This window comes from Crocodylus porosus, unplaced genomic scaffold (assembly GCF_001723895.1).
Source record: "Crocodylus porosus isolate Cpor-Errol unplaced genomic scaffold, CroPor_comp1, whole genome shotgun sequence".
In the NCBI taxonomy this organism is placed as follows: domain Eukaryota; kingdom Metazoa; phylum Chordata; order Crocodylia; family Crocodylidae; genus Crocodylus; species Crocodylus porosus.
The window spans coordinates 123,919,661-123,932,639 of record NW_017728943.1 but is presented as its reverse complement, the minus strand read 5'-3'; positions in this window follow the sequence as shown (position 1 = coordinate 123,932,639).

Genomic DNA, 12,979 nt, shown 5'->3' with positions numbered 1-12,979 from the left:
GGCGCTAGGCGTCGGCCCTAGAGAGGGCAAGGCCCCAGAGTGGGGCAGAGACAGAGCGCGCGGCGCTAGGCATCGGCCCTAGAGAGGACAAGGCCCCAGAGCGGGGCAGAACCACCAGCGATAGCGAGTCACCCAATGGCGCCGAGACTAGGGCGGCGATAGCGCCGGCCCAATGGCGCCGAGACTAGGGCGGCGATAGCGCCGGCATTAGGGCGGCGAGAGCGAGCCGGCCCCAGGGCGCCGAGACTAGGGTGGCTAGAGCGAGCCGGCCCCAGGGCGCCGGTAGAGAGGGCGGCAGTATCGCTCTAGACCCAAGGGGGAGCCAGCGATTAGCTAGACGCCGGTGAGAACCCGGCCAAGGGGGCGCCGGTATTAGGCGGTGCTAGCGAGCCGGACCCAGGGGGCGCCAGCGATTTAGCTGGATGCCAGTGAGACAGGCCCAGGGCCAGGGAGCAGGCTGGAGATAGGAGCCTGGCCCAAGGGGGCGCCAGCTGGGCGAGGAGCCCGGGGGCCCGAGAGAGAGAATGAGGGCACCCGAGGGGCGAGGGACTATACAAACATCCCCCAGAACAGCTGCGAGGCTTGGGGCGTGCTGAAGGGGAGGTTTGGAGGCATGCATGGCCCTTAAGGCGGGGCGCAGATAGATACCCCATTGAGGAGTAGGGACAGGAACACCGGTACCGTCCACTAGGGAAACAGGCAGCCTCCATACTACATATTAGTCATCAAAGTTGTGGCGGGCGAGATTCTCAGGGTGCTACGTTCACCCTAACGTGACAGTAGGGGGCGCTAGGGAGTTCACGGCCGCCCCTAGGCCCCGCTCCCTCACAAATATACTGTAGAAGCTGTGGAGAATTGGTCAGGGACTGAAGTGGTCATTGGAGAAGGCCAGTACGGATTCAAGCCTAGGAAAAATACCATGGTTTCAGTTTTTGCAATAAGACAGATGATAGAGAAATACAGGGAAGGTTGTTCAGATATCCATTTTGGTTTTATTGATCTGGAGAAAGCCTATGATCGTGTACCCATGGAGGAAATATCGGAGTGCCTGAGAGTTAAGGAGGTGCTAAAGAAGTATGCCAGAACCATCAAGGACATGTACAATGAAAGTGAGGAGTTCAGGAGAGACAAAGAGTTTTGAGGTGACGGTGGGCATATATCAAGGGTCAGCTTTGAACCCATTCCTGTTTGTGGTCATGATAGACATTTCTATTGAACAAATAAGAAGGAGACTACCCTGGAATATGATGCTTGTGGATGACATGATCATTTCCACTGAGAGTTTAGAGGAAGTGCAAGCTGGATTGGACCAATGGAGAGAAGTGCTAGAGAGAAAAGGAATGAAGCTTCGTTGATCCAAAATGGACCATGATATGCACTGTGATTTCTCTGAGATACCTGATATTGGAAATGTCACAAATGTGATAATCAATGAGAAACATGTTCAAAAACTTGACAAGTTCAAGTATCTGGGGTCAACTGTTCAGCAGAATGCAAAGTTCGCTGAAGAGTTGAACCATCGAATAACAGCAGGGTGGACAAACTGGAAAGTGCCAACAGGAACATTATGCAACAGGAGAGTATCAGTGACGCTGAGTGTGAAAGTATACAAGCTGGGTGCATCCAGTGCTATTGTATGCAGTGGAGACATGGCCCCTGAAAAAAACTCAAGAAAGGAGTCTGAATGTGACAGAGGTGAGAATGCTCCAGTGGATGTGTGGAGTGATGAAGACGGATAAAGTGAGGAATACTTACATCAAAGGATCAGTGAAAGTAGTGGAGGCATCTAAGAAAGTACAAGAGACAAGACTAGCATGGTATGGGCATGTTCAAAGGAGTCCAGAAGAATATGTTGGGAAAGAAGTTACTAGAATGGCATGACCAGGGAGAAGGAGAAGAGAAAGAAGGAAGGTGAGAGGGAGAGATATAGTGGAGAGGGATATGAGAGACAAGGAGTTGGAAGAAGAAGATACTTATGACCAAAGCGATAGAAAGCCAGCAACCCCATTTAGATGGGATAAGTGAAGGACGAAGAAGATGGGTAGCCTCAAATGATGCATAACCTCATTCCCCAAATCACTGTTAAGTACTCAAGGCCATCACAAATGAAATCTCTTTATGACCCAACCTGTGAAATTTTATTAGATGTGGCACTGCTTCCTTATTCAGTTTTGTACTGCTGCCTGCAAAGAGTTTAAATAAAAGAAAGCCATAAAGAGGTTACTAAAGAACAAGTGAGAATGGCATGTCATTGTTTTGCCTATTGCCCCAAGTAAGCAGCTTCAAAGACAACAATGGATGGGTCATCAATTAGGAAAGAAGCTTGCTACCTGTCTACAATGTTTTATCTTTTCCCAAGCGTGAGCCTAACATCAAAGGGCATACAAAACCACTACAGAGGCCACCCTTCAGAAAAGGGACTTGGATGAGCTACTACGAAGGGTGTTTCAGTGAAGAGCTGACACTGTGACTGGATGGTGGGAATCTCTTCACACTACATAATATTGCAAGGTGTTTGCAATGGATATCAAATCTAAAACTGTCATTCTAGCCTTATCACTAGTGATATTGTCTATACGTTGTCTATAGGTTGTTTATAGTTCATTCTGTCATTTGGTTGCTGTATTCCATACAAATAAATAAATAAATAAAGTACATAACACATCAGTCAAGGAATTCAGTAAGGAATCTATAAGGTAATATTGCCGATATTTAATCATGAATCTTTCTCTCTTTGTGACAAACCACTAAACCTATGTGTGCGCATAGTCACAGAGAGGGGGAAGAGACTGGGGAAAATGCATATACTTGTTTTTTCATTTAATTATTCTTCTAAAAATAATCAGTAAGTACACAACTCTATTCAACCAAAAAGTTAGACTCCCTGCCAACTACAAATCAGTGCCTTTTTATTCTGCTCACTTGCAAATGTAAAATCTGTTGGCTAAAACACAGCTCTGGAAGCTAACATGTTGGCTTTGTTTTTGCTTCATCCATTGACTCGGGAACAGGTTTGCTTGTTTCTTAACGCAAGCAAATCACAGAACTCATTGCAATCTCTATTTTCTTACCTATAAAATAAGTAACACAAAGATGAGTAACCAGTGATGGAAAGGCCTATGGGATTATTCTGCTTATCTCCCCTGTGTATAATGTTTGCTACAATTGTCATTTCCCTGCAAAGGAAGCTGAGACAACAACATATGCTAGTAGAACATGTGCAAAACCAAAAAAAACAAACCCAGATGGTGAGCTACTGTCATGTTTTGAGATAGCCCAATGAAAAGCATAATACAATTACAATGAGAAAGTACTTTGAAAGTATGACACCAAACTTTGGGGCAAAGCATCCACACCTGAAGACAGGAGGGTGATCCAGGCTGACCTGGACAGGCTCAGCAAATAGGCATACAAGAACCTGATGGTGTTTAACACTGAAAAATGCAAGGGTCTCCACCCTGGTGGAAAAACCTGCAGCATGCTTATAGGCTTAGCAGTGCTACGCTGGCTAGCACTATGGAAGAAAGAGACTTGGGGGTCATCATTGATCACAAGATGAATATGAGCCTTCAATGCGATGCTGCGGCTAGTAAAGCAACCGAAATGCTGGTTTGCATCCATAGATGCTTCTCAAGCAAATCCTGGGACATCATTCTCCCCTTGTACTTGGCCTTGGTGAGGCCACAGCTGGAGTACTGCATCCAGTTTTGGGCCCCACAGTTCAAAAAGGATGTGGAGAAGCTTGAGAGAGTGCAGAGAAGAGCCACACGCATGATCAGAGGTCAGGAAAACAGACCTTACAACCATAGGCTGAGAGCTTTTTAGCCTGGAAAAGTGCAGGCTCGGGGTGGTCTGATGGCCACCTATAAGTTTATCAGGGGTGACCACCAGGATCTGGGGGAACGTTTGTTCACCAGAGCGCCCCAAGGGATGACGAGGTCAAATGGTTACAAACTACTGCAAAACCATTTCAGGCTGGACATAAGGAAGAATTTCTTTACTGTCCAAGCCCCCAAGGTCTGGAATAGCCTGCCATCGGAGGTGGTTCAAGCACCTACATTGAACACCTTCAAGAAAAAATTGGATGCTTATCTTGCTGGGATCCTATGACCCCAGCTGACTTCCTGCCTTCAGGCGGGGGGCTGGACTTGATGATCTTCTGAGGTCCCTACCAGCCTGAATGTCTATGAATCTATGAATCTATATTTTGCGGGGTATAATCTCATATGTAAGGAGAGGCCATGTTGCTCTCTTGCTCATTTATCTAAAGAAATCAGATACATTATTGGGTCTTTACAACCATATCCACTTTCCTCCTCCTTTTTTTGTTAGCACTGATGCTTACTTATATAGTTGGTAACAATTTGATTGCTACCTTCTCCCCAGTCAGCTGAGCACCTATAGTAATTAAGTAAGAAGTAGCAGGGCTGTGTGAAGCTTTGGTCCATGATTCAATCTGGAGAAGATTCAGCCCAATTTGGAGGCTGAATCTCCAAATCTGAATTGAACCTGGAGAAGACAAAAAACCTATGAATTGATTCAGAGGCTCTGAATCGATTCAGAAAAGATTTGGAAAAGATTCGGGAGGCAGTCTTTCAAGGGAACAGAAACTGAGAAGAGGGAGGGGGAGCAACGGGGGAAAGACTGACATCTAGCTGGCTAGTGACTTGATCTTTCCCTGAGTTCCCTTCCAATCACAGTGTTCTGGGGGAGGGATACAGAAACAGCATATAAGCCTCTGTCTACAGTCTTTCTGTGCCTTTTGTGAGCTGTTTGTTCCTGAGCAATAGCATCTGAAAGGTACTGGACTGGCTTGGCTTCCTACCTAGTCAGTCTCCTGCTACTTTTTCTTCTTGGAAAGGATTGGATACAGCTTACTAACTAGAATCCCTCTACTTATCCCTTTCCAATCCATTTCTTTCAATTTGTATTTGATCTTGGGGAGTTTTTCCAACACTTTTTAAAAAAAACCTGTGCTTTCCCTGGCAGTGTGATCCATCACTGAAGTCAGACACTCAGAGAAGAAGAAGAAAAAGAAGAGATATTTTAGTTACACACACAACAGTAAACACAACACAGAAGAAGAAGTCAGAGATTCAGTTAACACAACACAGAAGTTAGAGAGCCATAGAAGAAGAGATATTATTTTAGGTACACACATAACAATAAACACAACACAGAAGAAGTCATACATCAGAGAAGAAGAAGAAAACATACATTATTGGTTAGTTACACACAGAGACACATTTTCCAGCACAGAAAAAATTAAAATGAAGCGTGCTGGAAAGGCAGGTGCCAGGTCTTCTGGCAGGGGAGGAAGAGGGGCTAGAGAAGGTAGGAGGAGAGCTAGAGCTGCAAGTCCCTCCCTCCCCCAAACACAGATGCAGAAGCCATAAGTCTTCTGCTGCCAGTGGAAGCAAGGAGGTGGGAGCAGTACCTGATGTCCCTGCACCTGCAGCACCTCCCCTAACTGCAGAAATAGGCACCAGCAACAGAATGACAGTCTTCTCCACCCCAATTTCATCTCCCAGCATAAGCCTCCCACTGCCAGAGGAGGAGCTGGATCTGGAACCAGCGGACCTGAGCGCCACAGCTAAAGAAATTCTGGGGACTGAGGAGGAATCACAGTTTGTGCTCCCCACCCCTCAAAGTTCCCCTAGACCCAGGTCTCCTTGTCAGAAGGCACCCCAGAGGAGGTTGTGGAAGCAAGTGGCTCAGCTGAATCAGCTCCTCCTGTTGTTGTGCCTCTGCCAGCTGAAGGTGATAAGGCAGGATCCCCACCCGCTACCAGAAGCGGGAAAGTATTGTAGTGTGGGATCATTTTGAGGTGGCAAATAATCCCAAGTATGTTATCTGCTAACACTCTCAAAGGCAGATCAGCCAGGGCAAGGAGGTGAAACACTTCACCACTACGGCATTGCTGCTGCATCTCAGGAGGCAGCACACCCTTGCTCTTGTCCCTCCTCAGCCTGGCACCAGTGGGAGTGTGCCCCAAAAAGAGGTCCCCCTCTTGCTCCAAAGCCCCTGTCCCCATGAAGCAGAGGCAGGCCACCCTGGAGCAGTGGGGGAAAGCTGCAGACAATGGGGGGCACATTGCAAAGGTGAGCAAGGTCACCCAGAGCATAAGTTTCTGTACCCACTACCTAGGAGGCTGATGAAGAGAAGTTCATAGACTTGGCTCTGAAAAGTGGTTTGTAAATTCAAACAAGCACCGAACAAGCACCAAGCTAACCTAAACTCATCACCAGAAGCCAACTTCCTACAACTCAAAACACAAAACCTGCCAACAATCTCCAGTACCCCCACAAACTGCACACCAAAATATATCAAAGGCAAGAATACCTAACAACCTGTGAGGGCACATTTCTCACAAAAAAACCACTCTGTCTCCAGTCTCTCAAGCCTGATCCTGAAAGGGAATTTACAAACCGCTTTTCACAGCCGGCCTTATGAACTGCACTTCATCAGCCTCCTAGGTACAGCAACTCATGGACTCAATATAGATTATGTGGCAGAAGGCCACCTCTGTTTCTCCCAGAAAACTCTGCTCTGTGACAATTTGGTTAGTATGGGACCTGCAAAGGGTACACACCTTACCCTATCTCTTTAGGTAACCTGAGCTGGATACATTCCTGAGGGAGAGGGGAAACTTGCTCCCTCTGCCTATGTGATTGGCATCACCTACCTGGGTGAGGGGCTTGGGATCCCTGGTGGACTAGAGACTGCCAGTCTGCCCAGCAAGCAGTGATGGATTTCAAATTGGTTGGCTGGCAGCCAACAGGTGCTGGCCTCCATTGGACCAGGTAAATGAGGTCATAAGGGGATATATAAGTTAAGGACTGCCCAGGAAGAGGGAAGGTAGCCATGATGAAAACTCAGAGACAGAAGAACTGAACCATCTGAAACTTGCTCTCTGTCTCAAAATTCATGATCAAGAAAGTTCCTGCCTCCAGAGGGACTCTCCGCCTGCCTCTGGATGATACTTGTAAGTAAGCTACCTGAGATCTAACTAGATTTATAGCTTGCAGTAACACCAATGCATGATTAAAGCCTATCCCGGCCACCCTGTTTGCTCTATGGGATTTCTCTGATATTACTCAACTCTGTACCCTATTCCAACCCTACTCCTTGTAACCAATAAAGTTCTCCTTTGTACCTAGCATGGGAGACTTATGGGGAGTGGGTTTAGATTATGCCTTGGGGTCCCCTTGGTTAGGCTGACTAAGGGAGACCATGTGCTTTCAACTGAGGGAAGCATCCCCAAGTTCTTGAAGTGAGTCAAGTTCCCTCAAGGGCTACTAGGCCTGGGGACCCAGGGGACACTGGGCCAGGATCAAGCCCATCCCTGGGTGGTGGCAGCAATACCCGCAGGCTAGCGGGTGTGCTCCAAGAAGGGGGTCAGCCAACCTGAGAGAAGCACGCAGAGCCTGGAAGGTGGTTGGGCGCAGTGAGGTGGGTGGCTCAGCACAGGAGCACCCCCTACTGTTTCACCACAGATTAGACAGTGGAATTCTGACACACTGCAACCTGCTGGACATCTGACTCCCCAGGTACCTCTCCACTTTTATCTCTGCTGCTACATCCCCCAACACCCTCCACACGAGCCTGTCCCTCACCCCCTGATGCCTCCATTTCCATTTTCACTGACTGGCTCTTTTGCCTGCATTGCTTTGGCTTCTTTACTATTCCTTCCATCCAGGAAACGCACACGCATAGACCAACTGCAGGTGCTTCCTCAGCCTGATGTAGGGTCTTTCAACCCAAAACATTGCTAAGATATATTTCTCTAACTATTCAGTTAGTCTACTAAAAGATATCAGATTGACCCAAAGGACCTTGTCTGCCAGTGCCATGTCCTTAGACCAACACCCCTAACACCTGACCAGAAAGACACAGGGCCCTGGGCACATCTAAGCCCCAGGGCTGGGGCTGGCAGAGAGAGTTCTCTGGCAGCTGCTGGAGAAGAAGATCCTGCAGGAAAGGAAAGAAAGGCTCTAGTCTGTGACAGTTTGGCTGCCTGAGATGCTGCTGGTGCTACTGTGCTGCAGTGCACTGCTTATTACCTGTTGTTCTTTAAAGTGGTGAACAAGAATGAGGCTATAGGAGAGGAGGAAGCCTCATTGGGGCACACTACCATGTCATGTAGAGGCCCCAGCGCCAGTGAGGGAGCACCTTAACACACACACAGTGTCACCTATGTCATGAGTTTTGTCAGCAGCCTGAGGTGCAGTTTCCAAGAACTCCTGCTTGAAAGCTGGCAGGCTTCATGCCCTCAAAAGGGGCTACCATCCCTGCAATATTTATCTGAATCAGCCAAAAAATGACAAAGTTATAGGCATTTCAGTGATTCCCCATTATAGTCTGTGGCCACATCTCCAAAGCTCTCCGAATTGGTGTCCAATCTTCCGAAGCCGATTCAGCAAAATTGATTCAGAACAGTGATCTGAATCTCCAAATGGAATCGTTGTCATCTGAATTGGATGAATCCGAATCAAATACTTCCCTATTCACACAGACCTAATAAGTAGTGATCTATCTGTAAAACACCAGGGACTACCTCCATTAATATATATTTTTCATGTTTTTTTCTGCATTTTATTGAGAGGCATTGGAAGTTTTGAACCCTGATGCTAATAAGATGTTTTAAGGGGGACTTCTTCCTCCTGTTGTCTTCCATTATTTGCTTTGCAGTGTTTTAAATGCAAGGCTTTCATTTCCCTCTTGCCAGCTAAACAGGTGGCAGCAGTCAACCCAACAGATTAGTCTGGCTTATAAACAGAACCATCTCAGCAATCTGATCAGTAAATGAACAAGATCCAGGGTCATTTTCTGATCACAAGATGTTAGTATAGCCTCTCACACAAAGCAGACCCATTTGATAAGCCCACCAAAGAATTCTGTTTCTCTATGATTGAGCCATTGTTTAGACTGCTTCCTTTCTCCTATGCAGCAAATAAAGCTAGGGGAACATCTCCCAAAAAATGGTAGGGTAAGTTGTAGTAAGGCTGAGATTCAATCTGTCTTTTTGCACCTGCAAATCAAATTGCAATCACAAAACTGATTAACCATGCTCTAACAAATTACACTCACCCCTTTTCTTGGCCTGTTGCTTTTGCCTGGTAGTGAGTTGGTTTTTCTTAAAGGTAGCTATTTAGAGTAGTTTGAAACTGTTAAGTTGGAGCATGGGCCAATGAGTGGAATTCAGGTGCACTGGTTGGGCTCACACGATAAAAGGATTTTATGACATATATCAATTGTTGATCATATGGATCTCATGGAACTTTTAATGTCAGGCATTTTGTGAGGGTTGAATAGCAATCACCAAGCATGATTCTAGAAAATTGCTACTACAGTGCATATATATGGTTTCTGCTCTTTGGATCTCTACAAATATAAATCTAGTGCTGCCTAACCTAGTCATGCTCCCTGCAAATATACTACATCACACCAATGTATTTGGGCCAGAAGAGAGGTCCACTTACTTGTATGATATGGTTTACATTTCATGTCCACTCCAGTTATACCTTGGCTCCCACAGCATAAGGCTACCATAGCCTTCCTGCTGTGAAGGGGCCGTAGGCAAAATCTCTGTAAAGAAGTTAATCACGCTCTGTGAACAAACAAACCTTAGTTTTCACATATCTATTTTGATTTCTTGAAGACAATGATAATGGTTATTTAGTACTCCATCTCAATGGTCTATGTTTATTAAGAGCACAGAAAAGTTACCTTGGCAAGGAATGCAAGTTTACGAAAAGAGATTAAAAAGACTCAGGAAATCCACTGCTAAGATTTAAAAACAATCAGAAACATTACATTAATATAATCTATCAATTATGCATTTAAACAGTATACAAGCTATTTCCCTTAATGTAAGTGAGGCTTTTATACCAATCTAGTGGTTCTTGAAAGTTCCCTTGTCTACATATACAAGTTAATATGTAACCCTAAGCATGGTTAGGTATTTCAATTGTTAGACTACCAGGAGTCTATTTACAGTAACACTTCAAACATTGGCCTGTTCAATGGAGCTGCACTAGCTTTTGAAGCAGTGGCTGGAAATATGAAGGAAAGCTCAAGTACAGACACAGACACAGACAAGGTCTGATAGCATCTTGCCTACCATAAGCACTGAATTTACAGTCTTACTTTTAATACTATGACATAGAACAAAATTACACAGCGATTTCTGTGCCTGGCTCTGTGTGATTCAGCTAGTCAATAAAAGATATTGTCCTTGCCTCTTGTATAATTTCTAAAATGTAAGCATCTCATTAGGCATTCCTATAACTATTCAGGACGTGACTGTATTTCAATATTTTGTTTATGCTATAAGCCAATGGAAAGTTGACTGATGAGAGAGGACTCATTCTCTGCTGTTGGGCATTATTAACAACTTATGCTTTAATTTCTTCCTCCACCTGTGTCCTTCCATTTCAAGACTAACTTATCTTGTCATGTAATAGCATCCAGTCCTTGAGCTGCTTACCAGACTCTGGAAAAGGATTAGCCCATTTTGGTGTCAGTGCCAGTAACCTGAAGTAGGAACTGGGAAGAAGATGTACATTGTTTGGCATAATTACTTTCTGCTCCCGCTTTGCCCTTTGCTGTCTATTTGAAATGTAACCTTAATAGAATCAGAATGGCATTTACCCATCTTTGAAATGTGTGTGAAACTCATAGTAGTAAAGGTTACAACAAAGTAACTCCTCCAACCTTTTTTCTGAGGCTGAAACACTTCAAAGTTGTTTCATAAAACAGGAGAGATTAAGAGAGCTATATGTTCATACTGTAGGGAAATAGGACAGTAGAACTAGGGATGGAAATTACACATAAACTGATATAAGTAATTAGAAACCGGTACAAATCTGTAATACAACAGAAGTTCAGTGCACATAAACCACTTATAAAATTTCCTAAACCAGTTTTAAGATAAATCTGGATGGATGTAGTATTAGACTTAACTGATATAGTTTAAATTGGTTTATTGAACTGGAACTGTTGTCCTAGACCCCTCCAAATTCAAGTTAAGCTCATAGTCCACCAGCATCCTAGGATCCCTTGCACCTTCACCGGAAAGCCCCTGCCTTTGCAGCTTTGGTGGGCTAGCCTTAGCCCAAACTGTCTGCTCCAGTAGAGCAGGGAGGCATGTTCTAGCACCCCCAGCTTCTGGCCTGGGCCACTGCAGACATGTGGCTGCACTTCCAGAATCAAAAGTGAATGCCTGTTCACCTGCTTATTGGTTCAATGTATGCATCTTAGACTAACCTGCAAAGATTGAATCAAGTCAGCCTTGAGCTTTTTGACTGTCTATACTTAAAGCAAGAGACTTAAGAGAGGTGGTGACATGCTGATTTCTATTCAGTACCGTCTTATACTGATAAGGAGTCTGCATATTTGGCCAAATGCCTCAGCATCATGCAGCATTAACAATGCACATAAAATTACTCCACCAGACTAATTTTAAGAAGAGCAACAAGACACTGTGAGTCGTAATGAGCCCATTTACTTCCCGTCTGTATTGGAATGTTACAGAAAATACTGTATAACCACTGTGTTTCTTGACAATTCACAGTAGACTATCACCAACAATTTTTTTCTTTTGGTAAATATACTTTCATAGTAAAAGTTGCAATGAGAAAACAAAGTGGTACGTACGATTATATGCTGAAATTAGATCCCCTGACTTCTTTCTGAAAAGAATGTCATTTTTAAGGCTGTCATGGTCATGGGTTAAATGCCAGTCTGTTTATGCTGTCTGCTAAGGGTAACTGGGCTGCCTACTGCCATTTCATTTTGAGAATAATACATTAACACTTTTCTAACCATAGAGGTGCTCAGTTCTCTTCCACCCTATGATGGGGCATCCTTCCTGAATTCTGCTTCAAAGGCCAACACAGCCCCCTTGCAGTACATATTTTAGTTTAAAGTCTTTACAAACATGAGTTTGGAGTTGAAAATAATATATTCATTATCTTATGAGATCATCAAGTTAAAAAAATCAGTCATTTAAGGAGTATGAGGACACATAGGGCAGTATTGTATTTCACACTCCCCAAGTCCCTAAAAAACAGTTCATGCAAAAGTTGAATGAGCCTTCCTTCCTCACCTTGGTGCTTGTTTGTGCCTTGGTCTTAGGGGCAAGATGATGTTGTGCTACAAAAGCAGGTGCATTAATGGATTTTACAGGAGCTCAATCAAGGTTGTCAGCGCAGGGTGTCAAGGGCCTGCAGCAAGGCGGTAGCCCTAGACCTCAAGAGGGCCAACTTCAAGGAGTTGAGGAGATTAGTGGGAGAGGCGCTGGCATTCTCAATAGCAGGGGAGCTCAGTGCCCAAGATGAGTGCTTGTTCCTTAAGGAGATGATACTCAGGGCCCAAGGGGTGACCATTCCAACAAGAAGCAAGGGGGGCAGGAGTGCCCGAAAGCCCCCCTGGCTCACCAAGAGTGCATGGGAATGCCTGATTGCCAAAAAGGTGGCATACAACTGGTGGAAGGGAAGTGCTATCTCCAAAGAGGAGTATACCTCCTCTGCTTAGGCCTGTAGGGGGGCTGTCAGGAAAGCTAAGGTAGACATAGAGCTAGGACTTGCGTTCAAAATCAAAGATAATAAAAAGTCCTTTTTCACATATATAGGAAGGATGAAGAAAGCACCGGAAAATGTGGGGCCCCTGCAAAGTACGCTGGGCAATCTGGTGGTTGCACCAGAGGAGAAAGCAGACCTCTATAACCAATCCTTCACCTCTGTTTTCTCGGGCAGGGACCAGGACTTCCCCACCATGATGCAAGACGGACTCGAGGGGAACACCTCCAGACTTCAGGTTGGGGAGGACCAGGTTCGAGAGCTTCTGGAGGGGCTGGACGTGTTCAAATCAGTGGGTCCAGATGCTCTCCACCCCAGGGTGTTGAGAGAGCTAGCAGGGGTTATTGCAGGGCCTTTGGCACGGCTTTATGAGCACTCATGGTGCTCGGGCCAGGTGC